This window comes from Nannospalax galili, unplaced genomic scaffold (assembly GCF_000622305.1).
Source record: "Nannospalax galili isolate Female #2095 unplaced genomic scaffold, S.galili_v1.0 scaffold411, whole genome shotgun sequence".
Classification (NCBI taxonomy): Eukaryota; Metazoa; Chordata; class Mammalia; order Rodentia; family Spalacidae; genus Nannospalax; species Nannospalax galili.
In genome coordinates this window covers 673,376-690,590 of record NW_008329714.1, presented here as the reverse complement: position 1 = coordinate 690,590, position 17,215 = coordinate 673,376, and the positions used below count along the sequence as shown (strand labels likewise).

The window sequence follows — 17,215 nt, the reverse complement described above, 5'->3', positions numbered from 1 at the left end:
ATGGCATGCTATCCTTCCCAGGAAGAGTAATTTAGATGACCAGTAAGATGATCAATTTGTCCAGTTCTTTTAATAGTGTCCTTGTGGCTTGATATGATAATATTAGCAATACATGCTGGGTGTTACTTACCATGGACCAAGCACTGAGGTTAGTGTTTTCCGTGTAACGCTCTTATTCCTTACAGCACCTCCAAAGTATTGCATCACTTGGGACTTGGATGAAAAGGCAACAACAGCTCAATGTGGAGGCAGCAGAAGGGGGCTGTGTACTGTACAAGGCTCCAAAGCCAAAGGCAGGGTATGTGGGGTTATAAACAGCTGGAACCTCTGGGCTGCTAGGATGTCCTCTCTGCAGCTCTTACTCTGATAGCTCATGCTCTATAGTCTTCATTCTTGGTACAAACCACCTTTCTGACTTCTTTCCTATCATTTTGTTGTTGTTGTCAGACAAGGTCTTGATATGTGACCCTGGCTGGCCTGGTACTTTGTAACCCAGGCTGACCTCAACTCATGCCAGTCCTCCTGCCTCAGTCTTCTGAGTGCTAGAATTACAGGCATCCATCACTGAGACTGGTTTAGCTTTTTTCCCACTTAGTTTATCTGGCAGAAAATTTAATGAGTCCTAAATTTATTTACCCCCTTTCAAGAGAGTAGCTAGGCCTGTTAATCCCAGTGCTCAGGAGGCACAGGCAGGAGGGTCACAAGGTCAAGGCCAATGTGGGCTACATAAGGATGGAGAGAAGGAAACGGAGAGAGAGAGAGAGAGAGAGAGAGAGAGAGAGAGAGAGAGAGAACAAGAATGAATCAACTTTCCTTAGACCTTTTAATCTGAACTCCCCAGGATTATTGGCCGCTTGGGCCTCTGCTTCTGGACCACCCACAGATTGCAGCATTGACTCTGCTTCCAGGAATCTCAGCCTGTGGCCTGGTGGCTGACCAAACAGGCTGAGTCTAAACTCCTTTTAGTGTCTTACAGAGGAAGTGTCCTCATGCTAGACCTCAGTGTCCCAGACAGGCTTCACTCTGGAGTCAGGGGGGCTGACTATGTCCCCAGGTCCCCACTGGTCCTCACCTGAGATCTTTGTTTGACTTATTCTCTGGCAGCTTATATGACAGCTTTGTGCTTTCTGAGATCTCAGGCCTTCCAATTTCACAAAGGAGATGATTGTGAAATTCTAAGTTGAGACTGTGGAGCCCAGTGGTGTTCCAGCTCTGCCACCTCTGCTTGGCTGGCACTCAATGCCTCACCTTCCTTAGCTGGAAAACAGGGCTAATAGCTGCTTTACAGTTGGCATGATTCAGTGACATAATGCATGCAAAGCCCTTTGCAAATCAATCACCCAGCACAGAGCCATGGGCTTTCCAAGTGGCCACAGTATGTTAACTGTGCAGCACTGGAGGAAGGCCCAGAGTCCGGAAGAGCAAGCCTTCAGCCCTGCCTTCTGGATGGGGATTTCAGAACAAAGTGGCTCTGAAGCAGCATTAGTGGACAGGAAGGGTAGAGCAAGGGCACTGCAGATGAGAAGAGTCGAGACCCTAGCATAAGCAAGGGCAGAAGAACCACTAGAAGCAGACACCACTCACAGGTTCTATGACTGCTCATGTGGCCCAGGCTTGATGGAGAAGACTGCGTGCCCATTCATTCATTCATTCATTCACTCATTTTCCATCCATTCACTGAAAGTATATACCAAGTATCTATTGTGTACCAGATACTTGTGTAGGCCTGGAAGTCCTGCTGTGAACAAAACAGACAGAAGCTACTCTATCATGAAATAGGTGTCCCCATGGTTGATGGCACACTTTAATCACTAAGAAAAATATGAAGGGCGTCAGAACACCAGAAAGTGGAAGTGGGGGCAATGTGGAGTGCTGTGAGGATAGTTAGGTCTGATCTTGGGGAAGTCTCCCTTGAGAGATGAGCAGAGAGGAAGGAAGAGAGAAGCTGCAGGCATCTCTGGGAAACAAGTATTTCTGCAGAGGGCACAGCTTGGGCTAGAACAGTGGGCCAGGTGAGCCACTGTAGAATCTCAGGAGAGAAGCTGGTGGCTGTTTGGGGGAGCAGTGCTGAGAAGGTGTGGGGTTGTGAAGAATGGTGGCTGTGTTGTTGGGTTGAGCGTAGGTGGGAAAGCATGAGAGGAACCAGAACTGGAAGTTTTGGACTGAGCTGTCTGTCACACACAGGCAGGAGGAAGGCAGGTGGGTTTTTAGGAAGGTGGTGCAAAGCTCCTGAGGATCTTGAAGTCAAGGGGCAGGGCATCTCCATCTTAACCGTTGTGGAAGGAACAGCAGAGGTATGCCAGTCTGTCTGGCCAGCAGGAATCATTGATGCTTATTTCTTTTTCTGGAGGAGGGAAGGTGATTTGTTATGCAAATAACAGATGAGAACTGCTTCCTTAGAATTAAAAAGCTACTGCTAACCTGATAATGTAATGCTGAAATCCAGCTCATTCTTCCCCACTCTTCTCTAATCCATCCTGGAGTAACTGTTGCCACTGAAGCTTGGCGTGCATCCTTCTAGACCTTTCTCTGCATGTGTACATGTCCAAGTGGCCCATATGTGGCACTTGTGGTGATGTGGGTCTTGTGTGTAGCTTAAACAGTGCCCAGTGAACATACTCTTTTGCAGTCTGCTATGTAGCTTATCTGTAGCCTAAACAGTACCCACTGAACACGTTTTGTGGTGTGCTGTGTAGCCTGTGATTAGTCTGGATTCTCTGGACTCTGTGCTTCAGCACTGGGTAGGTTTGGGCTCATCTTTTTTGAACCTGTTGTACAGATTAAAATGAAATTATATGCTAATCTTAAAAAGAAAGAAAAGGCAATTCTCATCTCAAGAAACAAAAACCCCAAACCAACCAAACAACAAAAACCAGCATGGTGGCTCATGTCTGTGTTCCCAGCACTTCAGAAGCTGAAGCAGAATTGTCAATTCAAGACCAGCCTGGGGTGCATAGGGAGCTCTAGGCTGGAGCTGAACATGGCTGAACTGACTGCAGATGGTTTAGCCGACCCCCACCCCTGACCCCTGGGCTTCAGTGTGGCGTCGGCGTGTTTTCACCCAGCATTTGCTACTTTCTCTTCAGGTACCTGTGGGTCCTTTTTAGTTTGATTCCAGGCAATGGAGAGGCCCAGCCTGAGTAGACCAGGCCATGCAGAGTTTTGTTTTAATTATTTTGATGGATTCTGCCTCCTTGATTCCCAGATTGCCTCTGTGAACTGTCAGGGTTTCAATAAAGGACTCAGAGACATCTGTCTTAGAGCAAGTCTCTTTGCTAGGCCTTGCCCCTTCACAGGAGGCCCAGAGGCCTGGAGGTGACTGGCTGCTCCCCACTTCAAGAACTCTCCTGGCTTCTGGGGAAGATGGACACTACCCTGGGGACCAAACGGACTCCTGAGCCCTTCCTTTCGCTCCTGAAAACAGAGCAGTACCAGGTCTGGCCTCTGGCCCTGTGTCTACAAGTCTGACTTCTTGCTTGTCAGTGACTGCCATTCCTAGACTGCCTCTGTAGCTTGAAGCCATCCCCTTTTGACAACATACCAGTAGTGACATTATAAAAGCACTGTTTTGATTACAGCCAACCAACTCTTCTGTCACTGACTCCCTTATTCCCTGCTGATGTTCCATATCCTGCCTTCTGCCACCACCCTGATACCATTCTTTACCTGCCACAGTGACAAGGCTTTCAAGGGTTGGTGCACAGCTCCAGGCTGTGATTGTTGCTAGCCCAGCTGCCTGATCTGAAGATTCAATGGCAGCCTTCTCTGGGAGGCAGACACATCCTACCCCAGCCTCAGTTATTTTGTTATACCAACATAAAATGGACCAAGAAAATTATATTGTATGGATATTATACTCCTGTTTATCCCATCATTTCCATCACATGGCTCTTGTGAGTAAAGCTGCTATGACATTATCCCAGGTGTGATGACACAGGTACAGTTGCCTACTCACCCTCTCAGACCATGATTTGTGGGATACCCTTCCACTTTTAAGATCTCACATTTGTAGAGGACTCTGACATTTGGAGAATCTCCTCGTTCCTTTCAAAAACAGAGCAGCAAAACCCACCAACCATCCCTCCTCTTTGGGTGTGCCCAGCTTCTTCCTGTCAGTCTACTGCCATTCCTAAACAGGCTCTATAGCCCAGAGTCCTGATCTGCCTTCCAGCTGTCAAATGGAGATCAAGACCTGGGTCCTTGTGACACATACCTCCATGGTAACCATATTTCATATTAAAAATTGTGGACCATGACCTGAGGAATTTATTTTGGAGACTTGGGTGTGGACTGTGTGGCCATTATGGGAAATCCTGGTTGAGTCAGGATTATTCATGAAATGTACTAGAGGGTGGCCTTTGACATCATAAGTTTCAGGCCTGCATTATTTGTTCAAGACCAAGGAAGGATGAAAAACTGTCTTAGATCCCCAGGAAGAGACTGGAGGTAGAACTGTGCATGCAGGAGTTTCATTGGGAGGAATCTGGTGTGTCATTGGGAGGAGTAAGGGCAGAAGAGTATGTGGAGAGAGTACATGGGCATGCCTCAGTGATTCCCATGGATCTTAGGTAGAGGATGGAGGCCCTTCGGAAGTGACCCAGGCCAAGGCATCAACCTATATCATCAGTCTATATCACCAGCCTTTATAGAGTGGGATAGTCTTAGTCAAGCCATGTTTATTCCTAGGAAGGGCCATAGCTACAAGCCCCCAACCCCAGTGCACCTGGAAGCTGAGGTATGAGCAAGCCCTGGGCCTAAAAATATCCCCATATGCTGTGGACAAGTGCTTCCCTAGAGATTGCTCTCTGGAAGAGCTATATGGGTATAGCTGAAGCAGGGTAGATCCAGCCTGAGATGGAGGTCCACAGAGAAGAGGTTGTCTTGAGCCCCGGAGCCCCAAACCTGTATACCCAGTTACCAGCCAAGGAACTGCTCCTCTTGGTGTTTCAAAGGCCACTCAGCACAACACCTCAAACCAAATGAGCCCTGCCCTTCCTCCTGCCTTACCTCTCCAGCCATGGCATCACTGTCACTCATGACCAGAACACCCTCCCCACTCTGGCTCCTTGGCCAGCAAAATGTCTCTCACTTTCTCCAAGCCTCTGAGTCTAGCACAGCCTCCGGCCAGCACCTCTACTCACCTCCGTGCTCTTTTACTCAAGTACTCACAGGATGGCGTCCTACTGATAGATAAAAAAGCCATATGACGAATAGCGTTGATCAGGAGAAAGCGAAGTTTATTAGCAAAGGAACACATGGGACAGATTCCCTTCCAGGCAGGGAAAATGTCTGCCGGGTCATGAGCTGGGGTCTTTTAAAAAGGAAGGCTTTTGCTTCCTGCAGAAGGCAGAAAGATGTATTCTTTTTAAAGTTGGGGGAGTGGGGTGGGAGAGCGGGTCTGTTAAGACCTGTTCTCTTTAGAGATCAAAGGGGAAGCCTGCTGTGTTGGCCAAACAGTGGAAAAAAGTCTGCTTCTCTTGACTTCAAAGACCAAGGTGCTTATCAGCTGGGTTCCCTTTTCTCAGGAGCATGAGAAGTCCTTGAGATCCTGTTGGTGAGGGGGCTGGGCTATCTGAACCTTAACACCTACTGGCTGGAACTAAGGGCAACTGCCCTTGCTGTGGCTACATTGTTCTTGTCCTGTGATGTGCTCTGCACCTTTGTCCCCATGGTGGCAACCCCATGGGCGCCCTGACCCAGTATTCTTGCTTATCTGTGGCCTTGGCCTGAGCATCCACTTCATTAAGAGTCCCCCTGACACATACACACACACCAGTAAACTTGCTAGTCCTTAGATGCAGCTTCAGAGTCTCCTTACATTTTGTATTCGCATGTGCATACCCTTCCATCCCACCTTCCTCATGAGCACCTTCCTGACCCAGTGCAATGGGAGGCCCCTCGGCCCTGCAGGGCAGCACTAAGCTCTGCACTGTGCCCACTGCACTGTGCCCACTGCTCATGGCACAGGCACCTACCGCATTGGATCCGAGCGATGGTTTTTCTGTTTCTACCTCTCAGAGGTCTCTGAGAACAGGGATTTTTACTTTCCTCCCTTTCTTCATCTTCCTTCCTTTCCACAGATACTCTGTCAGCTCCTTGTATGGCACAGGGAGATAGAGCAATGGGCACCATCCCTGTCCTTGGGGTCTGGCATCCTGTTGGATGAGCACTGGGGGAGGAACTGGGAAGGACAGAAGTTCTAAGATTGGAGTCACAGTGAGCAGCATGGAAGAGGAGCAGCTCAACCAAGCAAGCTCTCTGTCCCTGAGGGGGATGTTCTGGGCAGGGGAGTCAGGAAGGGCAGCTGCCTGGAGGAGGGAAAGTGGTCTTCCCTGAGAAACAGCCAGAAGGATATATGGCTCAGGAGATGTAGTGGGAAGATGGAAATCAGGCCAGGGAGGGTGCTGGAGGCACATGACTGACATTCATCCCTGTCTCCAGCCAGTAGCCCAAAGCCCAGCTGCAGGAGAAACACTAGGACAGGGGTAGGATAAATGGGAGCAGCCCCCTATTTCTCTCAGCTCTTGAGGTCTGGTGGCAGTCCTGGGTGGCCTCAGTTCCGGCAGCCTTTCCTACAGGGCTGCTGGTAATAGGTATTGTCCTGGTGATAGATTTCCCTCAGCTGGGAAAGGGCTCGGATGCAAATCAGGCAGGTGGAGCCTGAGAGTGGAGACTAGTGAGGCAAACTGCCACCTGGATCTTCTGTTTCAGGCCCAGGGGCTGCTCTGGCAGGCCAATGGTAAAAGCTGTGCTCAGTCAGCCCATTCAGCCTCACAAGCACCACAGTCCATCTCTGGACACACCCCCCTTCCTCTGCAATCAAAGGCTGTGTGCAGTGCAGGCCTGATTCCCCTCCCTCCCTCCAGAGCCCTGCCAGGAGCCAAGTTGCCTTGGCCTCAACCACAGGACCTTTGGAATGCTTCCAACCCCCTCAGCCCTTGCCAACTCAGGATCTGGTGTAAGGTCTGCCAAACCCTCTAAAAGCTTTCTGCTACCTCACTGTAAGGCCAAGGGCCTCCTGGTGACCTGCATGGAGGCCCAAGACTGACCTGGTCTGATCTGCACCTGTTGTCCCTCAACCCACCTCCTGCCTCACTGGTCTCCAACATACTCTCACCTCACAGCATTCAAAGGTCCTGCCACCTGGACACCTGCTTTTCCAGGTCCCCTCTATAGTCACCTTCATGGCTTGGAGATCATCTACCAAAGAGGCCTTCCTGACCACCTGGAAGAACCACTGTTCCCTCCCTCTAGCACGCCTGCCCACTGCTCCCTTTCATTGGAATGTTTCCCAGCATCAGACCAGAGCAGGTTCTCACTAAATACTGAATATGCATGGATTTGTGAATAGGAGTTGGCCCCACCCACTGCACCTGGGATGTCCTACATACACCTCTTGTCTGTCTGTACTTGTGTCTGCTGTTGATTTTCTACTCAGAGCACTAATAGAAAATTTTTTTTGAAAAGCAAACTCACTCAAGATTTTTAAAATCCTCAATATTGCTAGACTTGAAGATCATTTATAGCATGCTTGGCAATTTTACAAGAGAACTGTTCAGAGAATTAAAAAAATGTGAATTCTTTTCTATCAGACATTGATTGAAATTGATTCCTCAGATGGCTGTGGGGGGGTGAATTTTTTATTTTTATTTTTTTCATAAAAATACAGTATCCTGAGCTCTGGAGTTGGGACAAAAGCCCAGCTTCTAGATCTGCACAGAGAGTATAAACCCTGAAGCCAAGTATGAAATCTCTGAGTCCTGTTCATAGCTCTAGGAGTAGTGCCTAGTGGGGAGGGGAGTAATGAATGGCTGCCTAATACCATCAAACAATACCCTAAGCTTTCCCTCTGGCATCCATCATCCCCCAGACAGGAGAATCAGCATTTGTGGTTTGTTGTTTCAGTTCAAGCTGCCTCTAGGGGGCAGTGTCAGCCGCGGCTTTAGGGCTTCCTTGCTAGGCTTCTGTTTGCCATACAGGCATGTTGGATATAGAGGGTTTGTTCCTTTTTTTTTTTTTGAGGATAGTAACCTTTTAGATAGATTAGCAAATTCAGTAAAACACAGGCTCAGGACTACCCTTTTGCATTCAAATAGTATGCATGAAAGACTTAGTCCTAGCACTAGCATATGAGAGAATTGTTAGGGAAACAGGAGATTGGACCTAGGTGGATTTTGAAGGAAGATTGGGAGTTTCATACTATAGGATACATGTGGGTCATCTTTATTGTGGGCATAGGGCGTTAAGAACATTTATTTTGGAACTGGGGAGTATAACGCAGTGGTAGACTACTTGCCTAGCATATGTGAGGTCCTGGGCCTGATCGCCAGCACCATCAAAACAAAACCAAAAAAATTCATTAGAGTATCATTTAATCCCCTGCTAGATGCTTCTCTGAGCCCTTGAACATGGCACAGACTTTGGAACAGCATTAACTCTTCTGCCCTACTGTCTGGAACTCAGGTATACATTACATACATGTGCATCGCTTCTCAGCCTTTTGGCCAAGATCAAGTGTAGTATATTATATACATGCACAATCCTAAGTGGCTTGAATAGAGTATAGCTGGTCGTAGTGGCACATGCCTGGAATACTTGCTGTCAGACACAGAGGTAAGAGGACTGCAAGTTAAGGCTAGTCTGGGTCACATAGCAAGCACAGACCAATGTGGGCTATAGAGCAAGATCTCATTTCCAAAAAAGCAAGTGAGGAAGTGGGAAAGGAAAGGTGGGAAGGAGGGGCGGGAGGGGAGAGCGGAGCTTGTGATTGCAAGTTCCAAGATAGCTCAGCCTCAGGGATGGCCTGGACACACTGACCTGTTAAAGGGTCTGGCTTCAGCCTGTCTATCTCTTAGTCCTCAGGCTCTTGCCTCTGTGTTGTGTCTCTTTGGGGCAGACTTCTCCGGGGAAGACATAGCAATGCTCATAAGAATGACCTCAGTTGATAAACTTACCTTGTCCTCTGTGTGTGGAGAAACAACTTCCTTTCATCCCTAGTAGCTTTTGATTCCTGTAAGCTCATATAATTCCTGAGGCGGGGAGGGATTGAGTCTGTTGGTCTATCTTAGGACTCATACCTAGTTCTGTCACCTGACCAAGGGGTGATATACATGGCCAGGTGCCTGCCCATATAATGCAGGAATGTTAGTTCTACCCACATGTGGAGGTATTTTCTCAAATGAAAATCCTCCTGAGAACCAGAAGAAAAGGAATGGATGCGGAGTAGACAAAAACAACAGATGTTGGTTTTGTGGTTTGGGTGTGAAATGTCCTGCAGGCTCATGTCTGGACTATTTGGTCTCCAGCAGGTGGTACTGTTTGGGGGGTTATGGGGAACTTTAGAAACTAGGGTTTGGTTGGAGGAAGTAGTCACTGGGGATGAGTCTCTAAGGGTGTATTGTCTCCTTTGTGTCTCTCTGCTTCCTATCCAAGAGGCAAGAGCCTCCTTTGCCATGCTATCCCACCTCCATAGTGCTCTGCAGGTACATGGGGCCAAGCAACCATGGGCTGAAACCATGAGCCAAGATAAAGAATTCCTCCCCTCTGTTCTCCAGGTATTTTGATCACAGCTATTCAAAAGTAACTAATACCGTCTACTCTCTCCACTCAGAACCTTTGTGGTCCCCAAATATTTTGCTTCAGATGACAAAGTTTCACTTTCTTCCTGTGTAAAATGGGGATAATGATCCCAGCACCCAAAATGTTAAGGGTCTTAAGGGTCTTAAATGGACACAGAGAGCATAGTAAACAGCAATAGAGGGGGCCTCAAGAGCCAGTCCCTGACAGCCCTGAACCTTCACCTGTCATTCAGTTACATGCAGAGTGGGGGAGGTAGTAGAGGATGGGGTGACTCACATGCATAGCCTCCATCTGTGGATTCTACAGTGCCCTCACCCCCAGTGTCTTCATAGGTTGTTTATTAGCTCATGCTAGTTACTGTCCTCTGCAGGGTCTGATGCCTGGAGAGACAGGGCCTGGCCCCATATCCTCAGTTTAGGAAACCAGTGCTAGGCTCCCAGGTACTCACTGATGCAGCTCAGGCTTAGACACTCACTAAATAAGCCACGTTTAGGAGAATTCCAGTATTCTGGCCTCAGAGGAGCATAGGATCCCTGCTGTAGCGGCTCTGAGCAACATCTTTAAGTCTAACTGATTCTTGGTGACTTTTTATTTCTCCCAGTGCTAGTCCCTGGTTCCCTGGGGATGAGGATGATAGACTCATCTGTTCACATCTGAACCTTAGGCCCCTTATTCTTCATGACTCCCACGTTCCCACTCTTGTCATACCTAGCTTCTAGTCAGTCTGAATATCTCATGTGTGCCCAGGCTCCCAAGCCTTTGCATCTGCTGGTCCTGCTGCCTGGAAAGCCCTTCCATTTGGTTGCCCAGGTAACACTGTGACGTTCAAATTTTAGCTCAGGTGTCTCCGCCTGCATTCATTCACTCTGCTCTGTTGCCAGGCACTGTTGTGGGGCTTGGGGTGGACAACAAACAACAGAGAAAGCGCTCTGCATTTGCTTTCTAGTGTAAGATCATCCCAAATAAACAAAAGATGTGATAAATAAGGCAGATGAGTTAATGAGGACATTGTGCATGCTCAACTTGCAAGTTCAAAGAGGGTAGTGTGATGGTAATCTCAGTTTTGAATTTGATGAGATGTAGAATTACCAGGGAGACCAGCCCCTGGGCATGCCCGTGGGGGTTGTCTCTATTAAGAAATCGGGAAGACCTGCCCACCATGGGTGGCACCATTCCCTGGGTTGGGGTCCTGCACTTTGTAGAAAGGATAAAGCAAGCTGAACACTAGCATTCTTGACTGTGGGTGCAATGTGGCCAGCTGCCTCAAGCTCCTGCCACCTCGACTTCCCCACCATGATGTGCTATAACCTCAAACCAAAATCATCTTTTCTCCCTTAAGCTGCTTTTGTCAGTGTATTCTGTCACAACAACAAGAGAAGTAACTAAGATGGGTGGACACAGAGGACCTCAGTGAGCAGGGAAGATCCAGCCAGGTCTAGAAAGTGAGGAATCCAGGCATTCCAGGCAGAAGGAATGGTGGGAGAAAGCCTTAAAGTGGGAGCAGGGTAGGTGTTGGGCATCTGGAATGAGAGGAGTACAGTGGCAGGAGGAGGGTCACGGGTGGGCATGGAGGCCCAGGGTTCAGGGTCTTGTGGCTGTTGTCCTTGACTCCTAGGAGGACAGGCACCCAAATGGATCATGAGCAGAGGTGTAACTAGTTCCACTTCTTGATGGCTGCAATGGCAAGGACAGCCTGCAAGAACTAAGCTAGGAGTATGCCCCAATGGGGGTTTGCATCAGCATGGGAGAGGAGATGGGGAGAGATGGTCAAATTTAAACACTCTTCCCCTCAGTATCTAAGGGTTTGCTTTCTGTGGTTTCAGTTATATATAGTAACTGCAGCGTGTAATTATTAAATGGAAAATTCCAGGAATAAAAGATAAGTTTTCAAATTGCATGCCATCCTTAGTAAGAATGCAACCTCACACCTTCCTGCTGGGGTGAACCATCTTTATCCAGCATATCCACACTGTATATGCTACCTGCCCATTAGGAACCTAGTAGCCATCAGATCAGTAGTCATGGGATCGTGTGTTGTTTTTGATTAATGATGACAAAGATCCTAAAGTGGTACAGCAGTGATGCTGGCCATAAGATGAGACAGAAGATGCAAAGTTTTGGATGTCATGTCTGTACCTCTCTGGTTTTGGGCTAAATATGTGAGAGCTTATCTCTGTGGACAGAGGGGAACTACTGTTTACCATTGTTCACCCTGGGAACTGATGTCCTAGCAGCAATGTGGAAGAAGGACTGGGGCCTGGCCATCCCCTCTGAGGCCTTCCTAGTCCTATGTAGACCTGTGCTGTTGTACTTTGTACATTTTGTTATAATTATCTGTCACTCTTTTGGGTCCCAGATACATTTGAAAGCCAGTGAAAGTTATGAACTCTCTTGCCAGAAAAGTCTCATGTGAATCCATTTGAGAGCACCTCTGGGTGTTCCTAGAAACCCCTACAGGGATCTGGCTGGTGTGTGGCTGTTGGCTTGTTGCAGTGCAGTACCCCCTGGCATAATGGCAGGAGGTACCATTCACACCACTCATGCAGCACACACCATGAACGGAGGCCATGTAGTGGAGTGACCCTGTGTAGGCAAGTCAGTGTTAATACACCCCTAATTAAGGGGCTGATGAGATGACTCAGTGGGAGGCACTTGCCTCACAAGCCTAGAGAACTGAGTTCAAGTCCCAGAATCCATGTAAAGGTAGATGGAGAGAATCAGCTCCTCTCAGTTGTTTTGTGGCCTCCACGTGTGTGCTGTGGCATGCATGCCCATGCATACACACGTCCACACACATCACACGCGATGATGATGATGATGATGATGATGATGATGATGATGATTATGATGATTTTAAACCCTGATTGTATGTGTAAGGGTGCAGGCCACATAGCAAGCATCCAGCAAGTGTTGGTAGGAAATGGGGAGGACAAACTTGAACCTTGCTAGGGTTTTCATTGCATTATTGGTGGCTTCACCTTAGAAATAAGGAAGTGAAACTTGGGCAAAATGAAGTGTACAGCATCACTTCAGGGAGAGGCAGCTTGAGGCATGACCAGGGCAGTAGTGTTAACTGAGTTTGGCACCAGGTGGGATTAGTGCAATGCCTGGTCTGGTTCATAGGACACGTGTCAACTGTAGCCACTGTGGAGCTGTGACAGTGACTCCAGACTTCCACACACAGTCTTCCTTCCCATTGCCCAGCTCCACATCCAGGATTTGTAATCTGACTAAGGAATGCAGAATTAAAAAGAGAAGATTCCCCATTATGTCCACTTCCATCCTAGTTCATCTGCAGATCAACTTTGTGAGGCTGACTTACTGAGATTCCCTTTTTACAGATGAGGAAGCAGGCTCACCCATGTATTCAGTTCCAGATAAGTGAGCACTTGATATGGTGAAATGCTAATAACTTAACCCCTATTGCTGTGCTATTTGCCAGTGGGTTTTGTGTAGCTTAACATTCATTCCAGGTTTTCAGGATGAACTACAGGGAGTGGAGGCAAGAGTGGCCTGGGAAGCTCATGGAAACTGAAACTGAGTTGGGGTCTGGAGAATCCTCCACTGGGGTGAGGGAGATGGGCTAGATTTCTGGAAAAAGGAATAGAATGGTTAAGGGAGCAGTTAGGACTAAGTATGGGTTGGGTAGGGTTAGGATAAGGCTGTTTCAGGAATGGAGTTTCACAAATACTATGTAACAAATATTGGGTGGGAAGTCTGTAGTGATGGGTACACTGCTAAACCCTTCTGACAAGTTAGCATATCCAGCCTCTATCTAACTTGTCTGTCTTCTGTGCAACAGAGTAACTGAGACTGGGTAACTTGTAAAGAAAAGAAGCTTATGTGGCTCTGGGTTCTGGAGGTTGGGGAGTTCCAGGGTTTGGCAGCAACTTCAGGCAAGGAGCAACATAGCATTGTGGAAAAAAGATGAACATAGGGGCAGCCTCACTCTCTTAACGTCCATTAACTGTAGTGATCCAGTCTCACAAGGACTCACTCACTCTTCAAGTATTAACCTGTCCCTCAAGAGTGACTGACATCAGTCCCTCTGTGAAGGCAGAGCTCTTGTGGCCTACCACTTCCTAAAGCCCTACCACCTCTCAACACTGTTTGGGGAACAGATTCCAACCTGAGTTTTGGAAGGGACAGACCACATCCAAACCATGGCAACCACATGTCCAGTGGCATGGTTGGACTCCAAATCCTGGCTCACTTTCAGAGACAGTCAGACTACAGGACATGTGTATTGAGTAATGGGGAATAAGGTAAACTAGTGGTCTGGCTTGTCAAGTGTGGCCTATAGGCACCAGCTGGTTTGAGATGCCCGGAACCTCCCAACCATCCTGAATCAGAACCCTTCACTGTGTCACAATCCCTAGGTGATCTATGTGCACTAGCATTTAAGAAGCATCCAGGCAGACTGGCTGACCTTGCTCTAAATCTCTCTGTGACATCTACCTCCTGGTGGAGGAGACTAGATACATTCCCCAGAGGGTCCAAGGTAAAAGCCCACAGCAGCCTGGCACACACTTACATCTCTTTGAAGTCTGTATTTCTTCTAAAAATGCCATCAAATGCTTCATTCCATACCATAATATATCAGCGGTCACTTGAATATTTCAAAATGGTTATGTACATTGCCGTGGAGTTGATAGTGTTCGGGAAGATGCATGACATGAATTTCCTTGTCTCTTAAATGGGGTAATAATAACCACTGCAAGAGCTGCTGGGACGATCAAAAGAGAACGATGGGTACTGAATGCTCCCCAGAGTTGCCATCCTGCAGTGCTGAGGCATGCTGTGCACACCCTCGTTGTAAGGGACCAGGCTCAGTCCATGAACTGTTCCATGGAAGAGCCTCTGGGGGTAACTCAGGAAACCAGAGAAATATCAGTTTGTTTTTGCATTTTCTTCTCATTTTATAATACCACCCTTTATTATTATTGTTCACTGGTTAGCATGAAACCCCTGTGACACTCAGAGGTTTAGGGGGCTGGAGATGTGACTGGGTGGTAGAGTGCTTGGCTAGTGTAGGGTTTTGCTTTCCAAATGTGGCCTGTGGGCATTATCTGGGAGCTGGTTAAGACCTCCTGGTCCTCACTAGTCAGAATCTCATGGAAGCACGGGCCCCAGATAATGTACATGCAGACCAGCACTTGAGAGGCAGAGGACTGGGAGAAGTAAGGCTAGCTGGATAAGAGGAAAAGTAGGGGTGACAGGGGAAGAGGCAAGCAGGTGGCAGCAACTTGGGGTCTTCAGGACATGGAGGAGAAAGGGGGACTGGGCTGTTAGGCTGGTCTAAGAATGGCTGCCTATGCACCCCATCCTGGGGGCCCTATTTCCTGGTAACCAGAGAGAGAAGTGAAGATGGAGAGGGAAGCAGACAGGGGTGTGGCATTTGCAGCTGAGGGCCAAGGAGGAAGGTTGGCCTGAGAAGACCCTGGTAGAGAACAGTGTAGGAAGGGCTCTGGGTCCTGCCAACAAAGAGCCTGGGGAGGATGGAAAGGAGCAGTGAGCGCACCTGGCTGGGTCAACGGGAAGCATGGAGACAGGAACAAATGCACAGGTCCCTGGGTCAAGGGCCAGTCTTGGTGGTGCATGCCCAGCACTCTGTTGGCTGAGGCAGAGGATTACAGCAAATTCAATACTAGCCAGGGCTACAGTGTGAGACCCTGTCTCAACCCTCCTCAACACACACACACACACAGATCTATATCTCCTAATTTGTTTCTCCATTGCTGTGACAAAACACTCTGACCGCTACCAACTTGGGGAGGAAAAGCTTTATTCAGCTTACATCTCTCGGGTCATAGTTCATTAGGGAGCCCAAGATAGGAACTCAGGTCTGGAACCTGGAAGCAGGAGCTGGAGCACAGGACATGGAGCATCACTGCTTACTGACTTGCTCCCTTGGCCCCTGCTCAGTCTGCTTTCTTATGCAACATAGGCCCACCTGCCCAGGGGTGGTACCACCCACAGTGGTCTGGGCCCTCCCACATCACTCAACAATCAAGAAAGTGCCCCATGGACATGGCCACAGGCCAGCCCAATGAAGGCAATTCCCCAATTGAGGCTCCCTTAACCCAGGTGTGTCAAGTTGATACTAAAGCTATCTAGCACTATATATATGAGATAGCACATAACACTTTATATGTAGCTTAATATACATTAATAACCCCTTCATAATACTTTAATAAATTATCTGACCCAAGGAAGTGGCACATTATCACTCAGGCTGAGGCAGAAGGACCAGGAGTTCAGAGATAGCCTGTGCTATATCATGAGGCATTGTCTCAAAAAACTCAAAACTACTCAGTTGTAATGGGTGAGGTCTTTTTAAAAAACTTTAAAATTTATTTTATTTTATTTTATGTATATGAGTGTATTGCCTGCGTGTATGTGAGTGCACCTGTGTCATGCAATGCGGCAGAGGTCAGAAGAGGGCTTCAGATTCCCTTGGAACTGGAATTAAGGACAGTTCGTAGCTGCCATGTGGGTGCTGGGAATCAAACCCAGGTCCTCTGCAAGAGCAGTCAGTGCCCGTAATGGGTGAGCTCTTATGGTCGGGTTACAGCATAGTACTTAAAATTCATTTGGCTGCAAAGAACAGAGCCTTGACTGAAGTTTCAAAGCAACAAATGAACTGACCAATGAATTGTCTGAATACTTCTTCAGGTGTGAGTGGATGGGGGTAGATGCAGGGACTGTGAGTGGATTCAGGGACTGTGGGTAGATGCAGGGACCATGTATGGATACAAGGACCTTGACTGGATACAGGAGCCAGTGGGAATCTGTCTCTCCCCAGCTCTTGTTTCTGCTTTTTTTTTTTTTTAATTATTTTTATTTTATGTGTATGAGTGTTTTGCCTACATGTATATAGGTGTACCACATGTGTGCAATGCCCATGGAGGCCAGAAGAGGGCATTGGATCCTCTAGAACTGGAGTTACAAATGGTTGTTAGCCTCCATATGGGTGCTGGGAGCCAAACCTTGGTTCTCTGCAGAAGCAGCCAGAGCTCTTAACCACTGAGCTCTCCAGCCTGTTTCTTCTGTCTTTATCACTATTCTCAGGCAATTCCAGACCAGGATCCCATCTGCTTGACCTGCCCCCTACCCAGAGGAAAGAGAACTCCATCCCCAGTGTCAGCAAGATCAGAAGCTGACTGGTTCTATGCTCCCCAAACTATGACTCCCTGTGACTGAGGGAGCACATGACGATTATGCTTCCAAGCCATGGCTGTGTGACTCAGGTGTTCAGAGAAAGTGTCATAAGTACCTATGGGAGCCACTGAACTGAAAGGTGCAGCCAAGAGGCTCCCAAAAAAGAAATTCAGACCCTGTGGCCAGAAGAGGAGGTACAGGGCTATACTTCTGTGATAACCATGTTGTTTATAATCAGCACTAATTCCTCTTGGAATGGGAGAACATGAGATTCCATTTTCCACAGCTGGGGTGATCTGGTAATTGAGTTAACTGAATAATGTTTCTTGAGGAGATATCTTAGAGGCCCAAGCCTTTCTAGATCTCTGGACTTCATAGGGCATGGGAGGAGGGTACTGTCAGGAGTCTGGGGAACTGGCCTTCGTTTGTACGTTGGTAAAACTGCACACTTGGGACCTGTTGGGCTCCCACACAG

The 17,215-nt window shown here is 48.0% G+C and overlaps 1 protein-coding gene across 7 annotated transcripts in view; it reads left to right on the top strand.

The window, feature by feature from the left end:
- Kiaa0556 (KIAA0556 ortholog) overlaps window positions 1-17,215 on the top strand; it is a 197,178-nt gene that overhangs the window by 41,122 nt on the left and 138,841 nt on the right. The gene's annotated exons all lie outside the window — the stretch shown is intronic.